Below are 4,866 nucleotides of genomic sequence, written 5' to 3'. Positions count from 1 at the left end.
AGTACATTTCCTGGGACAGTGCCCAGGGCCTTGGGCTCTACTACCCTTGTTTTATTTATTTTTATTCCATTTAGTCTTAATGAACAAATCCTCCACAATAGAAGAGAACAACCTAATGAATTAAGACGAGTAAGTTATTTACCTTATCGACTAATTCCAGAGTCAGGTAGAAAGAGAGTTTCTAATCTTTGGTTGGCCCTAGGTTGAAGTACTGGGATTGTGGAGCAGCTGTCCCAGCTCTCCATAATAACAAAGTGGGCTCACCTGCCTATTTTAGAAGGCTTGCCTTGAAACCTGGTTGGAGATTAAGCTAGGCCTAACTTTCAGGTGAAAAGTTCCTGTTTAGGAAGTAGGCTGTGTAGCAAGGTGGGGAGTTGACGTACAGTGGCTTTATTTTTCACTAACAATTTGGAATTAGGACGTGATGTGATGAGAGAGAGGACTAAGTAATTTCCCTTCAACTTGCATGCTTCCTGCCTCAGTTGAGGTAGAAGAGCATCAAACTTCAAGGAAATGGTCCCGGGGTTCCCAGACAAATTTAGAGATATTCTTGCCCTGGTTAAAGTCAATTCAACTCTACATTATCCTTCTCTCAAAACCTTAAGTTCCTAGTCCTTTCACCAATCATGCCTTGCCATACCCCAACCCCGAAGTATTCCCAACACTCACTTCCTTTGCTCCTGTTTATATGATCCTGAATGGAGCTAGAATTTATCAAGACTGTGCTGATTAAGTTTACTACAAATGTATCTCACCTCAACTGAGCCCTTACTACTGTAAGATGATAATTCTACTTCCTAATCAATTCACTTTCCTACTCTCTTCAATGACTTTCAAACTTTCTCTTCTCTCCTCATGCCTCTATACAGTAGCCATACCAAACCTGTTTATTCCTCTTTCAGTCTCCTATGGAACCCTCTTCCCCTACTTTCTCATTTGAGGACCTCCCCTCATACCTAACTGAAGAAATGAGTCCATTTGTCAAGAGTTCCCACTTCTCCCCTTCTCTTTATCTCACTTCACTCAGGCCTCTCCCCTTTATCCCTGTCTTAGTTGAAGAGGTGCCCTTCTCCTTGCCAATGCCAACCCTTTATGTGCATCTTTAATTCCATCTCTCCTATCTTCTCCAGCAGATAGGTTCCACTATCAACCCCACTCACTTTCTTATCTTCAGTCTTCCTTAATTGCCCCTTCTCTGCTCCCTAGAAACATGCCCATGTCTTCCCAATCCTTTAAAAAAAAACCCAGAGGACCCTTACCCTATCAACCCATATCTCTCATTCCCTTCTTGGCCAGACTCTTTAATAAAGTCATCTATACTAGGTGTCACTACTTTCCTCACTGTGTCCTAAACCTCTGCAGTCTGGCTTCCAATCTCATCATTGAACTGAAACTGCCTTTTCCAAAGTCACCAAGGATCTCTTAATAGATATATCTGCTAACCTTTTTGCAATACTCATCTGTTTCTGCAGCATTTGATACTGTTCATCTACCCTTTGCTCCTGGATGCTCTCTTCTCTGGATTTCCACAACAACAATACTCTCTCCTGCTTTTCTTTCTGATCATCTGTCCTTCTCACTCTCTTTTGCTAGATTTTCATCTAGGTCACAAGACCATCTAGTGCCAGACTCTCTTTTCACTCTATACTATCTTATTTGATAGTCTCATCAGTTACCCCTGAATTCAATTATCATCCCTATGCAGAAACGGATATCTCAGACCAACATACCCAGCCCTGAGTGCTGGGTCCCACATCATGAATTACCTTTTAAAAAAATAATATTTTACTTTTCCCCCAGTTACATGTAAAGGCAATTTTAAACATCCATTTAAATGTTTTCTTGAATTCCAAATTTTCTCTCTCCCTCCCTCCTCTCCCCCATCCCTGAGACAATAAGCAATCTGATATAGATTATACATATTCCATCATGCAAAACATATTACCATATTAGTCATGTTGTGAAAGAAGATACTGACCCAAAGGAAAAAAAAAACATGAAAAAGATACAGAAAATGAAAAATAGTATGCTTCAATCTGCATTCAGACTCCACCAGTTCTTTCTCTGGAGGTGGATAGGGTTTTTCATCATGAGTCCTTCTGAATTGTCTTGAATCATTGTATTGCTGAAATAGCTAAGTCATTCACGGTTGATCATTGCATGGTTTTGCTGTTACCATGTACAATATTCTCCTGGTTCTGCTTACTTTACTTTATATCAGTTCATATAAGTCTTTTCATTTTTTTCTGAAATCAGGCTCCTCATTTACTGTAGATGGGTTACCTTTTATATACCTTGGATTAAGTGTCCTGTGGTGATCTCAACTCAACAATTCTAAAAAATAACTCATTATCTTCCTCCCTCTACAGTTCTCCCCTCTTTCCAACTTCCCTATAATTGATGAGGCCACCACCATCATTCCATTCATCCAGGCTTCAAACCTCAGTACCATCTTTGACTCCTCACTTCCATTGACACAGCATTTCTAAGCTGCTACTAAATCCCATTGATTCCACCTTCAAAACATCTCATGTATATCCATCCCCATATCTCTACTTCATTTCCCTAGTTTAAGCCCTTATCACCTTCTGCATGAACTTTTGCAATAGCCTTCGAATTGATCTCCTTTCCTCAATTCTGTCCCAAATATAATACATCCTCTACTCAGCTGCCAAAATAAATTCCCAAAAGTGCCAGTCTAACCATGCCAACCTTCTCACTCAGTAAATTAGAGTGTCTCCTCCTCGCCTCCAGAATCTAATATAAAATCCTCACTTTGGCATTTAAAACTCTTCACCACCTGGCCCCTTCCTTTTGTCATTGTTCCATCATGTTCAACTCTTTATGATCTCATAGACCATATTGTCCATGGCATTTTCTTGGCCAAGATATTAGAACAACTTGCTGTTTTCTTCTCCAGTGGATTAAGGCATACAGAGGTTAAGGGACTTGCCCAGGATCACACTACTAGTAAATGTCTGAGGCCAGATTTGAACTCAATCTTTTTGATTCCAGGCCTAGCGCTCTATCCACGGAGCCACGTAGCTGTCTCAGCCCCTTTCTACTACTTAGTTTTCTTATGCTTTATTTCTTTCCACATACTCTTCCATCTATCTCCAATGACCTACTTGCTCCATTTTCTTTTTTTTGTTTGTTTTTTTGTTTTTTTTAAATTTTAGGCAATTGGGGTTAAGTGATTTGCCCAAGGTCACACAACTAGTAAGTGTCAAGTGTTTGGTCTGAGGCCAAATTTGAACTCGGGTCCTCCTGACTCCAGGGCTGGTGCTCTATCCACTGCGCCACCTACCTGCCCCTTGCTCCATTTTCTTTCCTTGAGTTTTTGCATTGGCTACCCCTCATGCCTGGAATACTCTTCCTCCTCACTTCTACCCCTAAGTTTTCCATGACTTCTTCAAGTATCAGCTCAAATCCCATCTACTGCAGGAGGCCTTTCCTGGTCTCCCCAATTACTAGTCCTTCCCTTCTGAGATTTTCTCCCATCTACTCTGTATATATTTTATCTAGGAAGGATAGGGTCTGGATCTATGATTTCATTCGTATAGGTAACTCCCAGGCGAGGAAACTTTCTTTACCAATTCAGGCCAGTATCTTCTTAAGTTTTAGTGAATTGACTAGGGCACTGACAGATAAAGTGACTTGCCCAGGATTATATAGCCAGTATGTATCAGAGACAGGACTTCAACCCAGGTCTTCCTGTCTTTGAGGCTAGCTCTCTATCCATCATGCCATGTTGGCTCCCGTATCTTATATTTACCTGGTGTTTTCATGTTATCCCTCATATTAGAATGTGAGCTACTTGAAGGTAAGGACTATTGAGGCAGCTAGGTGGCACAATGGATAGAGTGCCAGAGCTGGAGTCAGGAAGGCCTGAGTTCAAATGTGGCCTCAGACACTTACTAGCTATGTGACTCTGGACAAGTCATTGAACTGCTATCTGCCTCAGTTCCTTCAACTGTTGTTGTGAGGATCGAATGAGATGATAATCATAAAACACATAGCACAGTGCCTGGCACATAGTAGGAACTTTAAAAAAAATCCTTATTTCCTTTCTTTGTATCCCAAGCATTCAACACGGTGTTTGGCACATAACAATCAATTAATAAACACTTTTTGATTGATTAAAGGACCAATTCCTTTGTGAATGACTGTGTTTCCAGTTTGGTCTGGACGTACTTCTCTGAGGAACCAGGTTTCTTAGATAAAGACTTAGAAGCATCCTGCTTCCTGCCTCCAGTCTCTAAGGGACTGGGGCCTCCTTACTCTGAAACATCCACCAGCCACGCTGCCCCTCTTCTCCCACTGGTGAGTCTCTCTCAGGGTCTCCATTTTGGGCGAGAGCCCAGGCACGCCAACCTTTATTCCCCTCTCTGCTTTGCTTTTGACTTCCTAGATTTAAACACTATGCCTCAGCTGCTGTCTTACCCTGGAACTTCCCTCAGCACCTGGGGGGCTTCTCACCCTGGAACATCCAGTGGCCTTCTAGCCCTGGGTCATACTTTGCCATGCTGTCTACCACCTCCCATTGGTGAATTCCTTCTGAGATCTCCATTTTGGGGAGGTAGGAAGGCTGGGCAAATTTCATTCCCCTCCTGGCTATATTTTTTTACTTTTAGAACTTCAGTATCCTGATCCCTTAATTCCTGTCTCCCCTTTCCTTTTTGGTTCTTTTTTGTGTTGTCTTCCTTTGTTAGAAGGTAAACCCTGTGAGGGCAGAGGTTTTTTGGGGGGGGAGGGAGGTTGCTTGAATTTGAGAAAGAGAGAGAGACAGAGAGGGAGACAGAGAGACAGAGACATAGAGAGAAGAAGAAGAAGAAGAAGAAGAAGAAGAAGAAGAAGAAGAAGAAG

Source organism: Vombatus ursinus, unplaced genomic scaffold (genome assembly GCF_900497805.2).
Source record: "Vombatus ursinus unplaced genomic scaffold, bare-nosed wombat genome assembly UNPS02014798.1, whole genome shotgun sequence".
NCBI classification, from domain to species: Eukaryota; Metazoa; Chordata; class Mammalia; order Diprotodontia; family Vombatidae; genus Vombatus; species Vombatus ursinus.
The sequence above is the reverse complement of the archived record's forward strand: the minus strand, read 5'-3'. Positions refer to the sequence as shown.